Source organism: Balaenoptera borealis (assembly GCF_965194805.1).
Source record: "Balaenoptera borealis genome assembly, chromosome: 13".
Taxonomy (NCBI): Eukaryota; Metazoa; Chordata; class Mammalia; order Artiodactyla; family Balaenopteridae; genus Balaenoptera; species Balaenoptera borealis.
Window position 1 is genome coordinate 49,501,178 of NC_138870.1, and position 26,842 is coordinate 49,528,019.

The 26,842-nt window shown below is 35.1% G+C and overlaps 1 long non-coding RNA gene across 1 annotated transcript in view; it reads left to right on the plus strand.

The window, feature by feature from the left end:
- Positions 1 to 26,842, plus strand: part of LOC309609593 — a 475,588-nt gene that overhangs the window by 207,909 nt on the left and 240,837 nt on the right. Inside the window, exons 7-8 of the long non-coding RNA XR_014233497.1 lie at positions 16,928 to 17,064; positions 26,193 to 26,373. This is a non-coding gene — a long non-coding RNA (uncharacterized lncRNA). The remainder of the gene's footprint in view (positions 1 to 16,927; positions 17,065 to 26,192; positions 26,374 to 26,842) is intronic.

The window sequence follows — 26,842 nt, forward strand, 5'->3', positions numbered from 1 at the left end:
TTTTTGCATCTATGTTCATCAGTGATATTGGCCTATAGTTTTCTTTTTTTTGTAACATCTTTGTCTGGTTTTGGAATCAGGGTGATGGTGGCCTCATAGCATGAGTTTGGGAGTGTTCCTCCCTCTATACATTTTGGAAGAGTTTGAGAAGGATAGGTATTAGCTCTTCTATAAACATTTGATAAAATTCGCCTGTGAATCCATCTGGTCCTGGACCTTTTTTATTGGAAGATTTTTAATCACAGCTTCAATTTCATTTCTTGTGATTGGTCTGTTTATATTTTCTCTTTCTTCCTGGTTCAGTTTCAGAAGGTTGTGCATTTCTAAGAATTTGTCCATTTCTTCCAGGTTGTCCATTTTATTGGCATACAGTTGCTTGTAGTAATCTCTCATGATCCTTTGTATTTCTGCAGCGTCAGTTGTTACTTCTCCTTTTTCATTTCTAATTCTATTGATTTGAGTCTTCTCCCTTTTTTTCTTGATGAGTCTGGCTAATGGTTTATCAATTTTGTTTATCTTCTCAAAGAACCAGCTTTTAGTTTTATTGACCTTTACTATCATTTCATTTCTTTTTCATTTATTTCTGATCTGATCTTTATGATTTCCTTCCTTCTGCTAACTTTGGAGTTTTTTGTTCTTCTTTCTCTAATTGCTTTAGGTGTAAGGTTAGGTTGTTTATTTGAGATGTTTCTTGTTTCTTGAGGTAGGATTGTATTGCCATAAACTTCCCTCTTAGAACTGCTTTTGCTGCATCCCATAGGTTTTGGGCTGTGGTGTTTTTATTGTCATTTGTTTCTAGGTATTTTTTGACTTCCTCTTTGATCTCTTCAGTGATCTGTTGGTTATTTAGTAGCGTATTGTTTAGCCTCCATGTCTTTGTATTTTTTACAGTTTTTTCCCTGTAATTGACATCTAGTCTCATAGCATTGTGGTCAGAAAAGATACTTGATACGATTTAAATTTTCTTAAATTTACCAAGGCTTAATTTGTGACCCAAGATATGATCTGTCCTGGAGAATGTTCCATGAGCACTTGAGAAGAAAGTGTATTCTGTTGTTATTGGATGGAATGTCCTATAAATATCAATTAAGTCCGTCTTGTTTAATGTATCATTTAAAGCTTGTGTTTCCTTACTTATTTTCAATTTGGTTGATCTGTCCATTGGTGAAAGTATGGTGTTAATGTCCCCTACTATGATTGTGTTACTGCTGATTTCCCTTTTTATGGCTGTTAGTATTTGCCTTATGTATTGAGGTGTTCCTACGTTGAATGCATAAATATTTACAATTGTTATATTTCCTTCTTGGATTGATCCCTTGATCATTATGTAGTGTCCTTCTTTGTCTCTTGTCATAGTCTTTATTTTAAAGCCTATTTTGTCTGATATGAGAACTGCTACTCCAGCTTTCTTTTGATTTCCATTTGCATGGAATATCTTTTTCCATCCCCTCACTTTCAGTCTGTAGTGTCCCTAGGTCTGAAGTGGATCTATTTTAGACAGCATATATACAGGTCTTGTTTTTATATCCATTTAGCCAGTCTGTGTCTTTTGGTTGGAACATTAATCCATTTACATTTAAGGTAATTTTTCATATGTATGTTCCTATTTCCATTTTCTTAATTGTTTTGGGTTTGTTGTTGTAGGTCTTTTTCTTCAAATATTTTCTCAGTCCCTTTCTCTTTCTCTTTTTCTCCTGGCACCCCTGTAATTCGAATGTTGGTGCATTTAATATTGTCTCAGAGGTCTCTGAGACTGTCCTCAATTCTTTTCATTCTTTTTTTCTTTATTTTGCTCTGTGGTAGTTAGTTCCACTATTTTATCTTCCAGGTCAGTTATCCGTTCTTCTGCCTCAGTTATTCTGCTATTGATTCCTCCTAGAGAATTTTTAATTTCATTTATTGTGTTTTTCATCATTGTTTGTTTGCTCTTTAATTCTTCTAGGTCCTTGTTAAACGTTTCTTGTATTTTCTCCATTCCATTTTCTAGATTTTGGATCATCTTTACTATCATTACTCTGAATTCTTTTTCAGGTAGACTGCCTATTTCCTCTTCATTTGTTAGGTCTGGTGGGTTTTTACCTTGTTCCTTCATTTGTTGCGTACTTCTCTGTCTTCTCGTTTTGCTTAACTTACTGTGTTTGGGGTCTCCTTTTCTCAGGCTGCAGGTTCGTAGTTCCTATTGTTTTTGGTGTGTGCCCCCAGTGGGTAAGGTTGGTTCAGTGGGTTGTGTAGGCTTCCTGGTGGAGGGGACTGGTGCCTGTGTTCTGGTGGATGAGGCTGGATCTTGCCTTTCTGGTGGGCAATACCATGGCTGGTGGTGTGTTTTGGGGTGTCTGTGAACTTAGTATGATTTTAGGCAGCCTTTCTGCTAATGGGTGGTTGTGTTCTTGTCTTGCTAGTTGTTTGGCATGGGGTGTCCAACACTGGAGCTTGCTGGTCATCGAGTGGAGCTGGGTCATAGCATTGAGATCGCCAATTGATATTACATGGGGCCGGGAGGTCTCTGGTGGTCCAATGTCCTGAACTCAGCTCTCCCACCTCAGAGGCTCAGGCCTGACACCCGGCTGGAGCACCAAGACCCCGTCAGCCACACGGCTGCTAGTGTTGGTGGGTCTCCTGCAGAGGTGGGCAGTGGCTCTGGCTCACCGCAGGGTCAAGGACACTGACAGCAGAAGTTTTGGGAAGTACTCCTTGGCATGAGCCCTCCCGGAGTCCGAGCATGCATTTTTATACATTATTGGTGGATGTGTAAATTAACATCCAGGAAAGGAAGTTGCAAGTCCTGAGGTGTTTACAACCTTTGACTTAATAGCTTTGCTTTCAGAAATTTATCCCAAAGACACAATGAAAATTATGATGTAAGATTTGTGTATAAAATATTTACTAAGATGTTGTTCATACTAATAAAAATCTTAATGACCCAAATAAGAAATATTAAATACATTAAGGAGTATATATATTATTTAATTTTATGAAATTGTCAAAATTGTATTTATAATGCAATTTATGGACAAAACACATTTATGGTATAATTATTGAGATATCATCTTTTCATTTAATACTTTACTACAAGCATTGTTGTTGACTTTTTATTTTCCCCTCTCTCTATTGCTATATGTTCTGTTTCTTACAATATACTTATATTACATTAATAATAGTAAAATAATACAAATAATAAAGTAACAAAAGAATAGATCTATTATTTTAATAGCATTAAAATTAAATTGTTTTATGTAAACAAAATACATGAACAAAAACAATACATTGGGAAAAACCTGCAGAAAATATAAACTTTTTGTCTTTAATAAGTAATGAGTATATACAGATTTATAAGAAAAACATCAAAACTCCCAAAAGATAAATGAATGATCAAAATTATTTATGAAAGGAAAAATACATGTGATTAATGAACTCATAGGAAAATGTTGAGTATCAAAGTAGCAAGAATCACAGAATTTGACAAGAGCAGTATGCCGGGTACAGTATAAAATCATGGAACCCTTTTGGCAAAAAAAAAAAAAAAAAACTGGACTATTTTGTAATAGTTAAAATGCACATATCTTGAACCTTGTAACAGTTTTTAGGATCTATCCTGATTATGATTTGAAATTCATGAAAGACTTTATTCCCCTAAATATTCAAACTTTATTGTTAAAAATTTTTAAACCACTGGAAACAAGCTAATGCCTAAACTTGTGAGGATATTTTAAGAGCTTAATGTTCTAAAGAATTTTATAACATTCTTTAAACTTATGTTGAATTTAATATCTTATGAATTTATCATTTTAATGAATCTATGAAAATTATGTTTATAAAGGTTTTTAAAAAGAATTGGATAATGTTTAAGTTTTAATATTGTGTGACATCCAGGTTGCATAATTTAATATTCAGAATTATCTCAGCTAGGCAACATTATGCACAGAACAAAGTTGGAATGAACACTAAGGAGTTAAATGTGGTTGCCTCTATTGGCTACAATTGCACATGACCTTTTATTTCTTTATACCTCTGTCAGTTTTCAAAAATTTCTAAAATGAGCATGTATTTTCTCATAATTTCAAAAATGAGCATTATTAAAATTCTTTAATTATTATTATTATAATAAGAATAATTCCCTGATTAAGTTACTCTGACCTCTCCCATTCCTAAATTCTCCAATACCAGGATGAGAGACTAGTTTTTGTAGGGTCATGACCTAGGAAACCCTGCATAAATTTTGATCATATGGCCTGGAAGGATTAGGGGTATAACAGGAAGCTTAGTTCCTGTGAGGTTTGGTATATTCTGTTCTTTCAGAGATTTGTGTTCTAGATCAGGGTTGACAAACTTTTTCTGTAAAGGTATGGATGGTAAATATTTTAGGATTTGCAGATCACTGTCACATATTTGTTTTTTACAACCCCTTAAAATGCAAAAAACCATTCTTAGCTCATGGACCTAACAAGAACAGGTCACAGACTGGTTTAAGCTTGAGGGCCATGGTTTGCTGACCCCTGTTCTAGATCACATATATAGGGAACAGCTAGAGATTCTGTGTGACGTTTTTCTTGAGTTCAAACACTGGTACAGCTAATGAGATTCTCTGTCCTCCATATTTTCTGTGGCTCTATAACCATCAGAAGGAGGAACAGAAATTGATAAGTAAAGGTGTCTGATAGTTACTGCTAAAAACAAGTGCTGCAAAACAAACAGCCTAAACTCAGAGGATATCACTTATTCTTAAGAGACTTGTGTTGGTCAATTGCTGATCTAGGCCTTGCTCAGCTGAGCAGCTCTGTGGACTCATACATACATAAGTGGAAAATCAGACATTGAAGGGGTTAAAAACTTGAATAAGATGTTGCCCTTTCTCTCAGTAGAGAAGACAGATATTTTACAGCCATGATACAAGCTATGCTTTAATAAGTGCTATAACAAAGGTAAAAGAATTAAGAGAATATAAATGAGAGCGAGATTAATTGCTATTAAGAGGATCAAGGAAGTTTTATATGAGGTTACAAATGGACTTGCTAATAAATTACTCATAATGGGCAAAAACAGGGCAGAGTCAAAAATGATGTCAAAGCTTTTAGTCCAGGAGACTGGAATACTGGTGCTGGCACTGACAGAAATAGAAACCTGGAAATTATGATAATATTAATTTTGCATCAATTTCATAATTGATATGGGTTGTGATGAGTCAACTATACTTTTTTGATTCAGTTCTAAATTATTTGTGTGGCATGGTTATAAAACATTATAACATTTGTTTTTAAGAGTTAACCGCGTTGAACTCAAGATATTTAACTCAAATAGGTTGATATTTAAATGAGTAAAGAATAAGGAAATGTATCCCCATTTGGTTCTTCTTAGACATAAATGTGTACTGGAAAATGTGAATAAACACTTAGTTTTATTATCTTACAGGCTACTTGTAGTATCCTAACTTTGGGGAAGCTTTAGAGGTGGTATAGAGATAAAAATTTAACTATAACCCTGAAAGATTTAAGTATAACCCTAAAAAGTTTGATGATAATCAAGACATATATAGAAACATAGACATACGAAAAGAGGAACTTCATATTGTACTGCAACAGAATTTCAGCAAACATGAGCTTTGGTCTAAGGAAAGAATAATCTAAGCCAAGTCCATGAAGTCTTGGAAAAAATGTACAAAGACATTGCCAGTAACATTACATTCCAATCAGTAACACATGCTTTTCATGAGGTTAAAATTACTATTTTAAATAAGTCAGCAAAGACAGTAAAATTTCTGCAGATTCTTTTACTTTTTAAGTTTCTTACTAATGCTCTAAGTCAAATTCCCCTCCCCTATCTAAGATGCTGTGGCCTGGAGACTCTAACATGCTGTATCTCTAGAATGGACCAGGCACTTTTATCTCTCAGGACTTCAGTTTCCTTGTCTGAGTATGAGAGCTTAAGACTTGACTTCCTCTCTCCCTCCCTTCTTCCCAACCTCTCTTTCTCCTTCCCTCCCTTCTTCCTTCCATGAACTTTTAGTGAGGACCTCCTTTGTCTCCCTGTTTAGATTCATACGTTTTACCCAGAATACTACAATCCGTAACAAGTCTCTCTACCTCCAGTATTGTCCCTTCAAAGTCATTCTGAAAAAAATGGCCTGAGTAACGAATTTAAAATTCCAGTGCAACTATGTCCTTTCTTAGTCTGCTGTAGATAATTCTACCTGATGTGGCTCCCACTGACCTTTTCATGGCTTCATCTCAGGCTACTTTCCTGCATTCTCTCATCTCCTAGTTACTGCAACGTTCTCTGGATATAAGGAGAACCCTCTCTGACTGTGTCCGAGCAAACTCCTACTCATTCTTCAGACTCTTATCAAATGTCTGTTCCTCTGCAATACCTTCCGGAAGAGTTAATCCTTTTCTTCTCCTTAGTCACCATGCTAGGTAGTTGCCTCTATTGTAGCACTTATTCCATTGTGTCAGACTTAATTTTTTTGCATGTCTGCCTCTTTCAGCCCTGGGCACAGTGCCTTGCACATAATGGGTAGTCACTGAATATTGTGTTGAGTTGCAAGCCTTTCAGTGATTTTTTACTTGAACTACATAAGTGTCCTCAATTTTTAACTTCTTCTTGGTAAATTCAGAAATCACTGAAAATTAAAGGACCAGGAAAATGTGATTTCAATATTTCTTAGTGTAAGAAATTATATCTGAGATATGATTCTTTATCAATTTTAGTGTATTGATGACTACATAAAGCAGTAAAATGTATGATCACTCTAAGCTATAGAGACACATCCAGGCTTCTTCTTCTGTGTGTTGAGAAGCATTGGACAATTGTTCATATTATGAATTTTTGAACTAGTTCTTCACCAACTGCCCAAAAAAGCAACACATCTATTTCCTGAGAAACATCTGTTTCCTGAAAAAATTTTTGCTCACCAGTAACTTGACTTCATGTTATGTCTTCTGATATGTACTTGGAAAGCCTATGTGACACATTCTCCTATAAATTTGGCTACAACTTTCATTTGAGCCAACTTGACCACTTTGCCTTACAAAAACACCGTAAATTCCACGATCTAATTGGCACAAGGATTACTTTTCCAGAGATGGAGCCAGATGCAGAGCAATTCCCCAGTTACATTCTCTTAGCTAGAACTTTTCTTGTTTTTCCTCTAATAGCATCTCTTTACATAATATCAGAAAATTGAGCAGAAAAAAAATATTTTTGGGGGTAGTTGAGCTATAATTTAGAGAAATACACAGAAAATGTTATCTTTTCTCCTTTACAACCTCTGACTGATTTTTTCAGCACTGATCAAAATTTTACCAAAATTCTACTTTTTAAATGCAGATTAATGCCTATGGCTTACTTGACATGGTTTTAAGTATTAATATCTGAATACAAAACTTAAAGTCTTATACAGTCATTAAAAGAACCATCTTTTGGAAAATATAACATCACAAACATTTAGCTTTATTAATACTAAAAAATAAAAAGTTTAAAGGTAAAAGCTGACGTTAGGAATCTGAAGTTGACCCACGTAATGAAAGACAAGCAAGGTCAATAATGTCACATGTAACCTGGATGGAACAGGCCTTTCAGCCGGGTGAGGAATTACTTGTTAGTAACTTTTATATGAACATTTTAAATAAAGTTTAAACAAATTTAAGCCATTCTATAGTAGATAAAGAAGGTAATGGATGGCAAGAAAAGTCCACTGTGGTTGAAACTTATTTTAAACAAACTCGGAAGAGAAAAGAAAAATGCTAACCAGTGGGGTAGGAGGGCATCATGGTCAAATGAAATTATTTTTCTTTGTGATTATTTATTTATAAAAAGATGCTAGAGAGCAACCAAAAGCAGGCAGAATCTGGTGGGAATTCAACCCTTGAAATATGAATGAGCCATGTTCAGATTTGCTTAAGGGTCAGTCTATGATATGGGATGGGTAGAAGTCAAGCAGAAAACCACAGCATTATTAGCTTGTGGTATCAAAGGAGAGGGTTTAAGGCTTCCAGACTGCCTGCGGATTAAGGAGGAAATTCTGAAAAGGATAAATACACAGGTGGGGAACCCCCTAATCTTTATATAATCTGCTGACCAATTGCAAAGGCACTGTGCAGACTCTGAGGAGCTCATGGAAAGCAATAGCTGCATGGCTGAAAATACTGAAGAGAGATTTTAGCTGCTGCTAAATTAATTCGGCTAAAAATGATAAAAATAGGTGCCCATACGAAGTGTTTTGGAGGAATTGCAGCTTGTATACCCTTCTGGTGAAAATGCAAAATGGTAAATCACTTTGGTAAAATTGGACATTTTTAAAAATAATGTTAAATATCCATTTGCCATGTGACTCAGCCATTTCACTCTTAGGCATTTGCCAAAACGAAGTGAAACATATGTGAACAAGAAGACTTGCATGTGAATGTTCATGGTAGCTTTATTTGTAATAGCCACAAACTGGAAACAACCCAAATGTCTCACTTGGTGATGAATAAACAAAATGCAATGTATCCATACAATGAAACATTATTCAGCCTTGAAAATGAATAAATTATTAATACATCAATAACACAGATGAATCTAAAAATCATTCTGAGAGAAAGATGCAGGCAATAAAGCAGAGTATACGATATTATTGCATATATACAAAATTATAGAAATTGCAAATTAAGCTGCAGTAACAGAAAGTAAATTAGCAGATGCCTGGTGAGGGGTAGCAGGTAAGGGCAGGAGGGAGGGGCTGCAAAGGGCAAGAGGAAACTTGAAGGTGATGGAAAGATTTGTAATATTGGTATGGCAATAGTTTCATGAATGAGTTCATATGCCAAAGCTTATCAAACTGTACTCTAATTATGTGGAGTTTATCATTCTTCAATTATACCTCAACAACATTTTGTTTTAATATGTTTATATTCTCTGTTAAAACACATGCTACTTGCTTTACTTAGTCTTTTCTCACAGCACAATTTGATTTTCCTTGGGGACTGAAAAGTCAGTATTGGTGATTGGTAATCTTGGACCATATCAGATCCTACCCTGAACTTCTGGAGCATAAGGAGGTTGTTCCCCATTTCCATTATTCTGAAGACAAATATATTAACCCATATGAAAATTTTTTCACCAAATGCTTTACTGCCCAGAAGCTGAAAGTGTGAAATGGTGGCACATAAAAATGAATCTAAAAGAGAATTTAATTGGTGTTATTCACTATCTTACTGTTAGTCTCCATATATTCACTACCAACATTAATATGCATATTCAGTGTTGAGCAAAGAGAAAACAGTCAATCTAGCCTAACCCAACTTCCCAGGTTATTAACCATGGAACCTAGCTATGAACATAGTGAGATTGGATAATCTAGGGGCATGAGACATATAAAGGGAGAGAAGAGGCTTCCAACACTATTAGTGTCTTGTTTTTATCCAAGCTCCTTTAATAAATACTCTGCCTTGGGTTCCTTGCGGGAGATTTTGTGCCTTTCCTTTTCAATCAAGGGATTATTGAAAACTTAAATTCTGGCCACATTTTATCCTACAGATGATTATATCTTAAAGTTTATAAACTCTCCATATGTGAAGATTGGTAAGGACTATCAAATAGAAAATATAAAGCAGCAAAACAGATAGAGGATATGAAAATGAATAAAGAAAAAGTTCATTCAAAGTAGAGTCAGGAAGCCCCGAAGGGGGACTTCACATGCACACACCACTCATCACAGCTTACTTTACATACCCCAGCAGGAAGAAGGACCTTCTCCTTGCCCAGCAACAACTCAGCCAATGAGAAGCCACCACAACCCCTAACTCTCAATCTCCTCCAATGATCTTTTGTTCAAAATAGCCCCTCCCAACTTCCTTCTTTCCTCCATAAAAGATCATTCCTCTCCTTTGTTCTCTGGACTTGCCTCTGGTTCTCCATAGTTTGCATGTCCTGAATTGGGACTCCTCTGCTATTCCTGAATAAACTCAATTTGGCTGACTGAACCGCTTACCTTTTTGTTTTAAAGGTTAACAAGGACCATTGACAAGTTATTGAGAAGAAACAGTGAGTGAAAATCAGAAAATGACACCTGGACCTTTTGCAAATGTAAATCTTTTAAAATAAATTCTTATTTCCTCAAAAATAAGAGGTATTAATTCCATATGAGTAGCCCTGATTTTGAGTGTCAGTTCTCAGAGCCCAGACTCTAGGATGTAGTTATCCAAAGAATGATTTGTCAGAGAAGTTTTCACAAACTCACCAAAAGGCATTCTTGCTCCAGCCTTACAGATAACTGTCAGGTCACCTCATCTGTACCTGGTCAATCCCACAATACTCTAAGTACGTATGAAGCTCCCTCCTCATGTATAGCTGAATAAAATGTTCAAATTACTTCATGCACTTAAAGGATGATTTTCTAGCACTAGAATTTTTTAAAGATCTTCTTTCAACAATGAATCATTTCCCATCTCTTTACTTTTTGTCAACACTAAGGGTGTTAATATGCTTTTTTCCTAGATATAGCCAGCCTTCACTGTGATATAGTAAATATTGTATTTCAATGATATATAACTTCAAAGTATTAATTTTTACAACACTAATTATGAGAGAGGTATGTATTTCACTCCTTATTTTCCTAGATGAAAAATTTTAGACAGAATATGCTATATGCTTTCCTTAAAGAGGCAATATTAGAGTCCATTGCAAAACTCAAGAATCCTTAAGTGATCAGATCATTAATAACACTCTGTCTTGATAAAAGAGAAATTGTTTTATAGATGGAACCAGGGACCAGTGCATGAATTTAATGGTGCAAAATTTCTACCAACTTTACAAAAATCATGCATAAGAACTTGATCTAAATTGTCAGTTCAGATAGTTCTCATATTTTATGTAATGGTATTTGCTTAGTTTGCTCAAAGTGTTTTTACATAACTTACATAACTTAATCTTAACAAATTATCCATGTAGAGTGAGAAATAATATAATTAATTTTTTATAGTTAAAAACTAAAGCTTAAAATGCCTGGTAAAACCCATGGCATATCTATTTAGTAGCAAAGCTTCAGGTCTAGTGACTTCTAAACCATCAGATTTTAGTTTCCCAAGCATTTCTTATTTTACTTTGAAGAAAAACTTTGACATATATTGTTAGTATGTAAGGAGAAAGCACTTGGAAGCAATTATTATTGTAATCTCTACCCATACACTACTTACCTTTAAAGGTTTTGGAATTATTGACAAATTTACTCCTCACAATCTCCCTGCAAAGTAGGTTAAATGAAGGAACAAGGCTTTTTCTAAAACTATGGAGAGTCAAGTCTAGGGAGTTGATTTGAGACTAAGACTTGGTTTGGGATTAAGTGTGAAGTTTGAAACTGCAGGCTCTGCAACAGTAATTCTGGATTTTGGGACTATGCTTCTAGAAGCAGGACTATCAGGTGGTAAACTCCGCTGATAAGAGCCCTCTGCTAACAACACAAGGTGGTCCGTACAATCTGTTTAAGAATTAGTTAGGGACTTCCCTGGTGGTGCAGTGGTTAAGAATCCATCTGCCAACGCAGGGGACACGGGTTCGATCCCTGGTCTGAGAAGATCCCACTCACGTGCCACGGAGCAACTAAGCCCGTGTGCCACAACTACTGAGCCTGTGTGCCACAACTACTGAAGCCCGAGTGCCTAGAGCCCATGCTCTGCAACAAGAGAAGCCACAGCAATGAGAAGCCCGCGCACTGCAGCGAAGAGTACCCCCACTCGCCACAACTAGAGAAAACCTGTGTTGCAAGGAAGACCAAATGCAGCCAAAAATAAATAAATAAAATAAATTAAAATAAATTTTAAAAAAAAGTTATTTAACTTGAGTCTCTAATTTAGTGAAATCCAAACAAAAATTTTTATATGTCTATTTTTACTTATCACTTACTTGTCTAGCTGGATTCCTGAAATATAGAAATTTGTTAAAGATTTCTTCTATCTTAGTAAAACTAGGAATAGTTTTTACTAACATCTGGAAAAGAAATTTATATAAATTAAAAAATATATATCCAATAGAAAATGATATCAGAATGAACAAAGTATTTTATTAATCTGGGTAAGGGGCACATTAGACAGAATTAGACATAAGAAGTTAATATGTGTTTAGAAACAAAATTCAGCTGAGTGCATTTTAAAGATCTTATTGGTTTTCTTCAATGATTCACGAATCAGGCAGCATCCAATTTGTGGGTAGGTGGGAACTCTGAAGAGCTATACAAGGCAAGAGATTTTATAAGCAGAAGGGAGCAGAAACAAGGAAGTTGAACTAGGCAAAATTTTTAAAATGGGTTGGTTATTGCAAGGTTACTGTCCTTTTGGGGAATGGCAAGGGAGATTACCTAACCAGGGCTCATCAGGTGATTCTTGATTAAATGGTTTAAGAATTACATGTCTGGGAGAGCTGAAGGTGTAATTAAGTCTCGATTTCGTGATGTGGGGCTTAGCATAAGCAACTCTATTTTGGGTCTTTGTCTTGTTTTTAACATATGTCATTATATCAAATTCTTTTCTTTTCTTTTCTTTTTTTTTTCCATTGGAGTGTTTTCTACATTTCTAGGGTTTCAGCAGTATGGAGGAGAAAGTTACATATATATGTAATTTTTCTATTACATTTTAAAAAATGATGTCAGTTAGTTTAGCTGTCTTGTATTTAGTCGGGAAATGGGTAGGTGCAGAGGGTAGCTGGCTTAGTTTGGCCTAATTTGATATTGCAGATATAACCTTTGAATTTTCTTAGATTTAATAAAATTAAGAAAGTTTAAAAGGAAAGAACAGACAGAAATAGCAGTACACTTTAAATTTTTATTGTAAGCAATTATATTTTAACATAAACTAAAATGGTATTTCCAATTATTTTAGGAGAAAGTCCTGCCATTGCCATGTTTTAAAGATCAACTTGTTATTAGACAATTTAAATCGTTTCTTAAGAGATAGTGGAAGATAGGAAGGAGTTTGAGGAGAGAAAGATAGAAGAGTTGATATTACTCATAGAGCAGTTGTCAATGATTAAAGGAACGTCTGTCCATTGGAGGCTGTGCCGAAAATACCAAAGTCTATGCAGCATACGTGTAAAAAAAGAATGTTTTTCTCTGGAACTGTAATTTTCACTTGTAAGGATAAACTTCCTAACTTAGCATTTAAACTGACTAGATTAAAATGTTGTCCCCCCAAAAGTGTGTGTGTATATGGTGTGCATATGTGTGTCCCTCAGGATCATTCTAAGACTGAACTGCTTGGTAGGAATGGGATTTTTCTCCCTACTCTCACATTTTAAAACAGCTTACACAAGTCAGGCAAGGACTGCAGACTCCTTGGTTTATAATAATTCTCTCTTTGTGCTGGTGGTGTTAGAGGCGGCAAGGCAGAACCCGCCATGGGAAAACAATAGGCTCTTTCTCATCTTCTTTATCATTCTGCCTAGACTAGAAGAAAGATAGAGAGAGAGAAGAAGGGAGAAGGGGAGAGAAGAGAGAGAGAGAGAAATGAGAACTTTCCATTTAACTTTTAGCACCTGAGAAAACACCCACTGAATTGAAATTATTTTCATCCCTCTGGCAAAACTGCACTTGGCCTTTGTTTGGGTTCTCTTTAGACAGAGCTTTATTCATCTGTGCTAGCTGGCCACCTCAGCTGAGGCAATGTAAAATTAGGCCACTATTTATAATTCAAGGTATGTGTAAAAAACAAATGGAGGAGATTGCTCTGAAGGAAGAGACATTCAGTAAAGAAGACAAGACAGAGATGGCTTTCTTGAATAAAATGACATTTTTAGTTATTTTTCTATGTCTTGAACTATTTCCCCTGAGGCACTTTTTGGCTCACGAGTGAAGAGGAACTGAAGCAATCCTAAACATCCCCAAGGGTCTCTATTGATTTTCCAGATGTGGCTTTTCAAGTGGTTTATTGCTCATAGGAAGGGGGGAACACCTTAATTATTCAATAACTCCTGAAGTTTTCCCCAAACTTTGTGTCAAGTAAGTAATTTTTTTCCCTTTAACTATATGCAGCTATAATTGACTATAAATTTGACTATGAATTCTATCAAAGACTTATTGTTCAACTTCAGATTTAATTTTAAGATTTAAAAGCCTGGCTCCTTAACTCACTCTATTGCATTCTTTGTCTCATTATTTATTCCATGGACTGACTAGTTATCCTGAAAGAATATACATCAGCCCCCTTCGTTTTCAGATGCCCTCATATTTATGCCTATGTGGATCCCTACCCTAACTACTTGGACTACAGGCCTGTCATGACATATAAACTCTAGGCATGTAAATATGGTAGTTTCACCCTAAAGTCAGATTTGTACCTTCAGTGTACCACAGAATTTATAGTCCAAATAGATTCCTTTTTCAAATGTTTGTTTTAAAATAAGAAATTGCAGTCTCTTGAGTTTTAGGGTTTCTGTAAGAACAACAGAAGGAACACTCAGCTAATGTTTAATATCCATATGCTTCATTAAAGTGACCAGATGTCCTACATTTGTCAAGGGGGATGGGGAATTGTTTTTTTCTTTTGTTCTTTCCTGATTATTTGCTTCTAAAAGTCTATCATGGATACATTTGGTGCCTTCACTGACCCTCCTTGTAATTCTTCTTCATGTCCTGCTCTAAGAACATCATAATTAATAATCTACTGCTTTTGTACTTGGGACTTCAGGGGAAAAAAAAAAAAGCTTGCTGTTCCTCTGTGGTTCTATAGTTTATTGTGTAAAAAATTTATATCAGGATCCTCATCCTGCCTATGTAGTCCTATAAAACAAATTTATAGTCTAAAGCAGGCAAGATCCTTTTTTTTTAAGGGCTGAGCTCTTCCACACATTTTAAATCTTCTCTTAAGTACTGAATTTAAATAATAAAATGTGATCTTTTATATAGTAAATAGTGTCAGGAAAAATTGTCCAAGATTTGGAAATGGAAGAAGGAGATTACTGGACATCCTTCAGATGGAAAACCAAGTGTTGCCTATCAGATCTTCAGCGATTATTTACTTCTTAGGAGATGTGCACCTGAGTAACTTTGTATTGATTAGGTCAGGTGTTTGAAAACATGATAGTTTCAGAATCCCATTATATTCTTAAAAATTGACCACCAGGGACTTCCCTGGTGGTGCAGTGGTTAAGAATCCACCTGCCAATGCAGGGAACACGGGTTCAAGCCCTGGTCCGGGGAGATTCCACATTCCGCAGAGCAACTAAGCCCATGTGCCACAACTACTGAGTCTGAGCGCCACAACTACTGAAGCCTGCGCGCCTAGAGCCCGTGCTCCGCAACAAGAGAAGCCACTGCAATAAGAAGCCCTCACACTCTAGCAAAGAGTAGCCCCTGCTCGCCACAACTAGAGAAAACCCATGCACAGCAACGAAAACCCAACACAGACAAAAATAAATAAAACAAATAAATTAAAAAAAACATTGACCACCAAATTTTTGTTTACATGGATTTTATCTATTGATATTTACTGTATTGTAAATTAAAGCTAAGGAATTAAAATACACATTTCTTAATTTATTTTAAATAACAATAACGAATCCATCACCTGTTACCATAGAACCGGCTTATTTTTATGACAATTATATTTTCCAAAATACAATGTTTAGGGGAAGAGCAATGTTGTTTTACAATTTTTGCAAGTGTCTTTAATGTCTGGCTTGATAGAAGACAGCTGTATTCTCATGTCTGCTTCTGCTTTCAATTGGCTGCAGTGTGGTTTTGGTTGAAATACATATATATTAAAAAAATAGTCCCACACAGATATGTAGTTAGGAAAAGGAGGAGACTTCTAAGAACCCTTTCATATAATTGTGATGTTCTTTGATATTACACCAACAGTTGACAAGTGGTAGTTTCTTAAAGGTTAGTTGCAATGTGGTATCTGGTACCATATTAATGAACTTTTCAAACTGTTCCTTTTAAATTCATTGTCCTATCTTGCACTTTAAATGGATCATTTATCCATGTCTGATTATATAACATCATGCATTAGTCATTTGGAAAGTATTGATATGTGGATATATGCAGATTTTCTAAATGTTGACACATTTGACATCCAATATTTAAAAAAAATTAAATTTGTTCATATTACCCCCAATCTCATCAGCCATTTTTGCAAATTGGATGGTCTAAAGGAAGCACACATTCATGGTGGTTTGGAGAATAAAATGCCATTAGACCCCAGGGAGCCCTCTAAAATATATTTTCTTAAAGGGATCATTACACAAGTATGTAAAAAGTATGTAAAACTATAAGCACAAAGGTATTTGTCACAGCATTGTTTATAATAGAGAAAGATTGGAAATAACCTTAAATTTTCCTTAATAGATAACCTATTAATAAAGTGTGGGAATACAAAAAATCAGATTATTTTACTCATTAAACTACACTGTATATATATATGTATGAAAAGATGTACATGCGTTATTGTAGAGTGGAAATTTTTATCATAAACTGCATTAAAGAATTTTGGAGTATGTATATTGGCATAGATAGATAGATGGATAAAGTTTTGAAGGAGATTCTCCAAAATGTTAATCATAAATATCTCTGGGTTGAGAGGTTTGGGGGCTTTTGATTCTCTTTGTAATATTTTGATTGTTTAATTTTTGTTAATAGAAGCATGTACCAATTTTTTATAGTCAGAGAACACAGTAACACTATTCTATTTTTGGAAAATGAAAGTTTTGTTCCTTTTGTTTTCATTTTGACAGTCAGCGCCAGCAAGAGTTCAAAGCAAGGTGTTGCTTATGTACTACTAGTAGAACTATTAGTGCAATCTTCCTGACAAGTGATTTGACTTAACATTCTTAAAATTTTTATATCTGCTAACCAGCTAGCTTACCTCAATTAATTATCCTATAGAAATACTCAGAGACTTGTGTAAAACATAAATGCCAAACAATAGGAAATGATTTGAATTTATTATTGTTCTCTATTTGATAGGCTACCATGAAGAGTATGCTATGAATCACTCTTAGATTTTTGCCTCTTTGAATGTGTGTGCTGCTGTGATTTGGAAAAAGAAGGAAGAGGAAGTTGAAAGATGGGGGTCATAAGCCATCTTCCCCTCTTTCTGGCAGGTCTGTAGGATCTCTTGCCTTTTTATTCCTTCCTTTCCTTGCTCCTACACTTTGACCGCTAGTCTCCACTATTCTTGGTCTCTAGTTGCCACCACTCTGGTTGTTATTGGTCCATGATTCTAGGTGTTACTTAGAATTACAGGTCCACATTCCTAAACCTTTCTGATAATGTTTTATTTCTGGGACTCAGAACTACTATTGCAGAAACTATTGAAAACAAGAAAGACTCGTTTTTAACCAGTTATTTTACAATATAAAGAGGTATAAAAATGAGTATGGGTATGCCAGAGATACTCATAGATACCAGAATATACATTTTCCATTCAGAGAGCAGAAAGAATTAAATATTTAATAGTTGTGTGTCTTTTTTAAGGATGGTATAAATATAAATTTTCTTTTCTTGTAAAACTATTGAAAATTATTAAAAAATGCATTTCCCAAGTACACCTGAGACATTTTTTGGACAGTTTTTCTTTATATTCATTTTAAGTTTCTGTGCACTCAAGAGCAACCATAATAGAATCTAAAGAGCACTAAACTTATGATCCAGCAGACATGGGTTCCCAGGGCTAACAGCTAGAAAAATTCCTCATGAGGAAAATTAAGCTGCTAATCTACAGGATCTCTCCATCTTTCTCCAATATCATAATAAAAGAGAAATTCCCACTCTATCCAAAGGATTACCTTTCTTTTTCTTTTCTTTTTACTTAAAGTAGAATTCTGTAATCCCAGGTTAAGATAGAATAATACGTATATTTTTAATATATAAGTGTATGAGTTTTTTTTATAAACAAGGGGTCTATATTGAATTTCTAATAAGAAATTGTCAATCTTTAATATTAGAATGTATTTTTGAAGCCAAGCCCAGCTCTGAAGATGGGTCTTATTAATGCATCCACAGAAGTCATATTTTTTTTATTTGGCTATTCCAATATAGGAGGAGAAAAAACAAAAGACTTCTAACATTTAAAAAGCCAAGTAGAAAATAATTTTTCATCATAATCGTAAATATTTCATCTTAATCTTAAATAATTTTTCATCTTAATCATGAAATGATTTTTATTATCCAAAAATATTCCTACACCTCAGTTATAAAAAGAAAATTTTACTACCTCTGGACAATATCAGGTTTATTTTTCATGTATTCCCATTTTGTTACTATGTTTAGTGGTTAAATCTAAAGAAAATTTAAATAGATCCCTGACTAAAAGCAAACACAAAAAGCAGCAGCAGCAATAAGGATAACAATAAAATAGCTGTCTCTCACTAAAGGAACTAGGAAAATATTCTGTTTCAGTTTCTTGGCATCTCTGACTATGATTTTGTTGTTTAAGTCACACGCATGTGGGGAGATTTCAAAGTAATGTACATTTGGGGGGAAAGTTCACAGGGTTTGGAGTTTTGGTTCATGCGGATTCACCCACTCTAGTTGTATTTAGGTTACGTTTCAGATGAAACCAGGTTTCTAAACAAGACTCGATATTACTGCCAATATTCGCATGGCTTAGAGTGAAAACTATCATTATCCCCATTGATAACAAAAGTGAGCATTATGTATTTCTAAGTACTCACTGCACACAGAATGCCTAATGATATTTTCAACTTTTTTTATGTGAATTTTATTTTATTTATTTATTTTTATACAGCAGGTTCTTACTAGTTATCCATTTTATACATATTAGTGTATATATGTCAATCACAATCTCCCAATTCATCCCACCACCCACTACCCGCCCCCCACCCCGGTTTCCCCCCTTGGTGTCGATGTTTGTTCTCTACATCTGTGTCTCTATTTCTGCCTTGCAAACTGGTTCATCTGTACCATTTTTCTAGATTCCACATATATGCGTTAATATACGATATTTGTTTTTCTCTTTCTGACTTACTTCACTCTGTGTGACAGTCTCTAGGTCCATCCATGTCTCTACAAATGACCCAATTTCGTTCCTCTTTATGGCTGAGTAATATTCCATTGCATATATATACCACATCTTCTTTATCCATTCGTCTGTCAATGGGCATTTAGGTTGCGTCAAAGACGTGACTATTGTAAATAGAGCTGCAATGAACATTGGGGTGCATGTATCTTTTTGAATTATGGTTTTCCCTGGGTATATGCCCATTAGTGGGATTGCTGGGTCATATGGTAGTTCTATTTTTAGTATTGTAAGGAACCTGCATACTGTTCTCCATAGTGGCTGTACCAATTTACATTCCCAACAACAGTGCAAGAGGGTTCCCTTTTCTCCATACCCTCTCCAGCATTTGTTGTTTGTAGATTTTCTGATGATGTCCATTCTAACTGGTGTGAGGTGATACCTCATTGTAATTTTGATTTGCATTTCTCTAATAATTAGTGTTGTCGAGCAGATTTTCATGTGCCTCTTGGCCATCTGTAAGTCTTCTTTGGAGAAATGTCTATTTAGGTCTTCTGCCCAATTTTTGGTTGGGTTGTTTGTTTTTTTTAATATTGAGCTGCATGTGCTGTTTATATATTTTGGAGATTAATCCTTTGTCCGTTGGTTCATTTGCAAATATTTTCTCCCATTCTGAGGGTTGTCTTTTCATCTTGTTTATAGTTTGCGCTGCTGTGCAAAAGCTTTTAAGTTTCATTAGGTCCCATTTGTTTATTTTTGTTTTTATTTCCATTACTATAGGAGATGGGTCAAAAAAGATCTTGCTGTGATTTATGTCAAAGAGTGTTTTTCCTATTTTTTCCTCTAAGAGTTTTATAGTATCTGGCCTTACATTTAGGTCTTTAATCCATTTTGAGTTTATTTTTCTGTATGGTGTTAGGGAGTGTTCTAATTTCAATCTTTTATATGTAGCTGTCCAGTTTTCCCAGCACCACTTATTGAAGAGACTGTCTTTTCTACATTGTATATCCTTGCCTCCTCTGTCATAGATTAGTTGACCATAGGTGTGTGGGTTTATCTCTGGGCTTTCTATCCTGTTCCATTGATCTATGTTTCTGTTTTTGTGCCAGTACCATATTGTCTTGATTACTGTAGCTTTGTAGTATAGTCTGAAGTCAGGGAGTTTGATTCCTCCACCTCCATTTTTTTCCCTCAAGATTGCTTTGGCTATTTGGGGTCTTTTGTGTTTCCATACAAATTTTAAGACTTTTTTTTCTAGTTCTGTAAAAAATGCCATTGGTAATTTGATAGGGATTGCATTGAATCTGTAGATTGCTTTGGGTAGTAGAGTCAGTTACACAATATTGATTCTTCCAAGCCAAGCACATTGTATATCTCTCCATCTGTTTGTCTTATCTTTGATTTCTTTCATCAGTGTCTTATAGTTTTCTGAGTACAGGTCTTTTACCTACTTAGGTAGGTTTATTCCTAGATATTTTATTCTTTTTGTTGCATTGGTGAGTGGGATTGTTTCCTTAATTTCTCTTTCTGATTTTTGCTGTTAGTGTATAGGAATGCAAGAGATTTCTGTGCATTAGCTTTGTATCCTGCAACTTTACCAAATTCATTGATTAGCTCTAGTAGTTTTCTGGTGGCATCTTTAGGATTCTCTATGGGTAGTATCATGTCATCTGCAAACAGTGACTGTTTTACTTCTTTTCTGATTTGGATTCCTTTTATTTCTTTTTCTTCTCTGATTGTTGTGGCTAGGACTTCCAAAATGTTGTTGAATAAGAGTGGTGAGTGTGGACATCCTTGTCTTGTTCCTGATCTTAGTGGAAATGCTTTCAGTTTTTCACCATTGAGAATGATGTTTGCTGTGTGTTTGTCATATATGGCCTTTATTATGTTGAGGTAGGTTCCCTCTATGCCCACTTTCTGGAGAGTCTTTATCATAAATTGGTGTTGAATTTGTCAAAAGCTTTTTCTGCATTTATTGAGATGATCATATGGCTTTTATTCTTCAATTTGTTAATATGGTGTATCACATTGATTGATTTGCATATTTTGAAGAATCCTTGCATCTCTGGGATAAATCCCACTTGATCATGGTGTATGATGCTTTTCATGTGTTGTTGGATTCTGTTTGCTAGTATTTTGTTGAGGATTTTTGCATCTATATTCATCAGTGATATTGGTCTGTAATTTTCTTTTTTTGTCGTATCTTTGTCTCTTTTTGGTATCAGGGTGATGGTGGCCTCATAGAATGAGTTTGGGAATATTCCTTCCTCTGCAAATTTTTGGAAGAGTTTGAGAAGGATGGGTGTTAGCTCTTCTCTAAATGTTTGATAGAATTCACCTGTGAAGCCATCTGGTCCTGGACTTTTGTTTTTTGGAAGATTTTTAATCACAGTTTCCATTTCATTACTTGTGATTGGTCTGTTCATATTTTCTATTTCTCCCTGGTTCAGTCTTGGAAGGTTATACCTTTCTAAGAATTTGTCCATTTCTCCCAGGTTGTCCATTTTATTGACATAGAGTTGCTTGTAGTAGTCTCCTATGATGCTTTGTATTTCTGTGGTGTCCATTGTAACTTCTCCTTTTTCATTTCTAATTTTATTGATTTGAGTCCTCTCCCTCTTTTTCTTGAGGAGTCTGGCTAAAGGTTTATCAATTTTGTCTTCTCACAAAAGCAGCTTTTAGCTTTATTGATCTTTGCCATTGTTTTCTTTATTTCTATTTCATTTATTTCTGCCCTGATCTTTATGATTTCTTTCCATCTACTAACTTTGGGTTTTGTTTTTTGTTCTTTCTCTAGTTCTTTTAGGTGTAAGGTTACATTGTTTATTTGAGATTTTTCTTGTTTCTTGAGGTAGGATTGTATTGCTATAAACTTCCCTCTTAGAACTGCTTTTGTTGCATCCCATAGGCTTTGGATCGTCATGTTTTCATTGTCATTTGTCTCCAGGCATTTTTTGATTTCCTCTTTGATTTCTTCAGTGATCTCTTGGTTATTTAATAACGTATTGTTTAACCTCCATGTGTTTGTGTTTTTTACGTTTTTTTCCCTGTAATTGATTTCTAATCTCATAGCATTGTGGTCGGAAAAGATGCTTGATATGATTTCAATTTTCTTAAATTTACCAAGCTTGATTTTTGAGTCAAGATGTGGTCTATACTGGAGAATGTTCCGTGTTAACTTGAGAAGAAAGTGTAATCTGCTGTTTTCAGATGGACTGTCCTATAAATATCAATTAAATCTATCTGGTCTATTGTGTCATTTAAAGCTTGTGTTTCCTTATAAATTTTCCGTCTCAATGATCTGTCCTTTGGTGTAAGTGAGGTCTTAAAATCCCCCACTATTATTGGGTTACTGTCGATTTCCCCTTTTATAGCTGTTAGCATTTGCCTTATGTATTGAAGTGCTCCTATGTTGGGTGCATATATATCTATAATTATTATATCTTCTTCTTGGATTGATCCCCTGATCATTATGTAGTGTCCTTCCTTGTCTCTTATACCATTCTTTATTTTAAAGTCTATTTTATCTGATATGAGTATTGGTACTCCAGCTTTCTTTTGATTTCCATTTGCATGGAATATCTTTTTCCATCCCCTCACTTTCAGTCTGTATTTGTCCCTAGGTCTGAAGTGGGTCTCCTGTAGACAACATATATATGGGTCTTGTTTTTGTGTCCATTCAGCAAGCCTATGTCTTTTGGTTGGAGCATTTAATCCATTCACATTTAAGGTAATTATCAATATGTATGTTCCTATTACAATTTTCTTAATCGTTTTGGGTTTGTTTTTGTACGTCCATTTCTTCTCTTGTGTTTCTCACTTAGAGAAGTTCCTTTAGCATTTGTTGTAGAGCTGGTTTGGTGGTGCTGAATTCTCTTAGTTTTTTCTTGTCTATAAGCTTTTGGTTTCTCCATCAAATGTGAATGAGATCCTTGCCAGGTAGAGTAATCTTGGTTGTAGGTTCTTCCCTTTCAACACTTTAAATATATTGTGCCACTCCCTCTGGCTTGTAGAGTTTCAGCTGAGAAATCAGCTGTTAACCTTATGGGAGTTCCCTTGTATGTTATTTGTCATTTTTCCCTTGTTGCTTTCAGTAATTTTTCTTTGTCTTTAATTTTTATCAGTTTGATTACTATGTGTCTAGCCTGTTTCTCCTTGGGTTTATCTTGCCTGGGATTTTCTGTGATTCCTGGACTTGGGTGGCTATTTCCCTTCCCATGTTAGGCAAGTTTTCAACTATAGTCTCTTCAAATATTTTCTTGGGTCCTTTCTCTCTCTCTTCTCCTTCTGGGACCCCTATAATGCAAATGTTGGTGCGTTTTATCTTCTCCCAGAAACCTCTTAGGCTGTCTTCATTTCTTTTCATTCTTTTTTCTTTATTCTGTTCCATGGCAGTGATTTCCACCATTCTGTCTTCCAGGTCACTTATCTGTTCTTCTGCCTAAGTTATTCTGCTATTGATTCCTTCTTGTGTATTTTTCATTTCAGTTAGTGTATTGTTCATTTCTGTTCTTTAATTCTTCTAGGTCTTTGTTAAACATTTCTTGCATCTTCTCAGTCTTTGCCTCCATTCTTTTTCTGAGGTCCTGGATCATCTTCACTATCATTATTCTGAATTCTTTTTCTAGAAGGTTGCCTATCTCCCCTTCATTTAGTTGTTTTTCTGGGGTTTTATCTTGTTTCTTCATCTGGTACATAGTCCTCTGCCTTTGCATTTTGTCTATCTTTCTGTGAATGTGGTTTTTGTTCCACAGGCTGCAGGACTGTAGTTCTTCTTGCTTCTGCTGTCTGCCCTCTGGTGGATTGACATTTTCAACTTTGGAAAGAGCTGCTTTTATTTAAGTATACTGAGCTGAAAGGTTGGTTTTATAAGATTTTAGCATCAGTAAAATGGAAACAAACTTAATTTTGTTCCATTGAAAATATAAGGTCACTTATTATGGATCAATGAAAAATTATGCATTATTATCATGAAGTGTTAAATCATACATGTATCATACACCTAAAGAGAAAAGTGCTTTGTTTTATATTAATGCATAATGTACATTGGAGCATGTTTTTTTCTCTCCAATACATTTTCTTTTATATTTTTATCAAAGTACTTTGCTTTTCAGCCATATCTCTTATAATGTCTTACTAAAGAAAAGTTCATGCAACCTATACAAAGTGTTATGGGATGACAAGGGAGGGAATTTTCACAATGAATTCATTACATTTACAAAACACTTTATATTTGCAAAGTTATTTATATATAGTGTTTCATTGCTCATCAAATAACTTGATTGTGCAAATATTATCTACTGTGATCAGATGATAACACTATGTCCCGGAGAGATTAACAGTTGCTAGTTCAATGGTACATTTGAAAAAAGCATCCAGTTCTCCTAACTTCTTATCAAATGTTCTTTTCACTACCACACTGAGGGAGGGGATCATTAACTCAAATACTGGAGGCTATCACACTGACATGAATCCTTGATCATAATTGACCTAAATTATTTTGATCTACAGCTGTTTAAATTAAAGTTGAACAAATAATTGCTCAACTTCATTTTATGCTGACTGCAGAGACGGCCTTGGAGGGCCTGAAAAGGGGATCTATTACCCAGAAAATACAGAAAGGTTTTTATTGGATTGAATTAAAGTGATTCATTTCTTTTTTCTTCTTTAAAGATCTTTTCATTGATTGTTATTTTTAAAAATCCCTTAGGAAATTCTTTATAAATGAATATGGTTGATTTTGTGATAAAACTACATTCTGCTACTTGTTGTTTTCCTCCCTTGGAGTGCTTGGAACTTTCTCCCACTCCATGTCTACTTTCACTTCATCTACACACCTGTTGCCCCAAGTAGCTTTTGCTCATTCTTTGACCCTTTAATCTCTTTCGTGCTCACTTAAAATAGGCTTACTATGAAGGTGCATTTCAATCTTGGGGTGGGGTATTTAAAAGTAAAAATTTAAAGAACAGAGTAATGTACTTAACAATCTTCCAGTATTAATTCTGCCTTTATAAGCATATATTGAGCTGAGAAAATTATTTTAATGACATTTTTAATCAGTTTCTTCAGGCTCTTGACCAAAATCTTTTGAGATTTTTACCAAGTGTAGAGGCCTCTCCAATATTGGGAATTAAAAGATGATTAAGACCCAGTCCTTGATCTTGAGAAGCCTTGAGTTGAGTAAAATCTTCCAGTTGAGTACATTGGCATATTTATTTTTGCCCTATTTGCAGATTTTTTGCAGAATGTTTAATAGGTCTTTGATTTAACCATCACTCTCTGACTCTGACAATCCATACAATGGAATTTCATTTGTTACATTAAATTGGAAGGGAAGGGCTGGGTTAGACCACTAAGCCTTCTTGGGTAATAAAAGCGATCTTAAAGAAGAATTGATTGCTTACACTGATACAGTTTTGTCAAATTGGGAGAGCCATAATTAACTATGTATTAAAGAAAAATCACAACTCACTTTCTGACATTCTATCTGACTAGATTAAATTCTTATTTTTTCTTTTTTCAAAATTGGTTTGAATTTTCTAGCCACTATCACTACAAAACCTGTCTCAGTTCAGAGGGATAATATTTTGAAGAGATTTATATAAAGCATTTCATATGCATATCAGTATTTAGGTTTTTCCTCATAAGCATTTTTTAGGTTAGCTGATTAAATATTAAAATTTTTCCTAGCTGTGAAATAGGATTTTTCCCCAAGATTTCCAAAGCCTGGTTACTGAAAATGGTGAAACCCTGTATTTTATTGGCAAAGAGCTCTAATGATTTAAACCTTTAATCAAGACTTGCTAAATGCTTGAGTTTATAAATTGTTTATGAGTTAACCAGGACTCTCCACCCAAATCTGTTCTGCTTGAGTGTAAGGGCTGGTTCTCTGCTTACAGTATCCTAGACAGTACAGGCTTCCATGTTCACATGTGACTGGAGCCAAGATGAGATGAGAGTGATCTGATCATGTATAGAAATGCTGAAATATTATTGGCATGGATCCACTCGAAGTTACTGGGTTTTCACTTGAGAAGGAGTCTGGAAATGTGTTTTAAATGACATTCTATCTTCTCTTCTACTTGTCTCTTAAAACCCTTGCCTGTCCCCTGTAGCCGATGTAACACATACACTCTTCCAGGAGGACAGTCAGACAAACACAGGGTTTGATTCATAGCCAGCTTTGTTCCAACACAGTTGTATGAGAGCCACATTCATGAAGCTAATGCCCCTTTTCTGGCCCTGCTGCAGAATTCCAAGTGTTCTTCCCAGATGGCTGTGCAGCTTCAGCCCCACCAACAGGCTGGAGTCTTCATCCATCCAACAAAAGAGATGTCTGCTTGACTCTGGAATGTTAGCATGGCATTTCTAATGATGACAATACCAAGATTCATGCAACTGGAGATATATATGCAGAAGACAATACTGTTAGGTAGAGTGGATGATTTTTCTTGGCCATCCATTCTAAGAAATGATATGCAGCTGTATCCTATCTTTAACATCAGGAGAATACTTTCATTTATGCGTTCAATCAGTTATTAAAAACTCATTTGCTGAGCACCATTCACTGTGTTTGTCTCTGTGGTAGGTGCTGGGGATACGGAAACAAATAAGACATGTCTCATTTCTATAGGCCATAGACCCATAAACAATTATTAATGAGACAGATGAGGGCGGTATGCCTAAAGGTAACAAAGAGGCAAGAGTAAACAACATTGCTCTGGGGGAGAGAAAACTGTGGAAGCAAGAAAGGCTCCACAGAGGAAGCGGTTCGAGTGGAACATGTGATGTTTTTTATTTATTTGTTCCTGTTTCTTATTGTTTTATAAAGTGAAGGAAATTTTCCTTACTCAGTTTAACATTAATAGTTTTAATTTTATATCAATGATGTCTTTTAATTC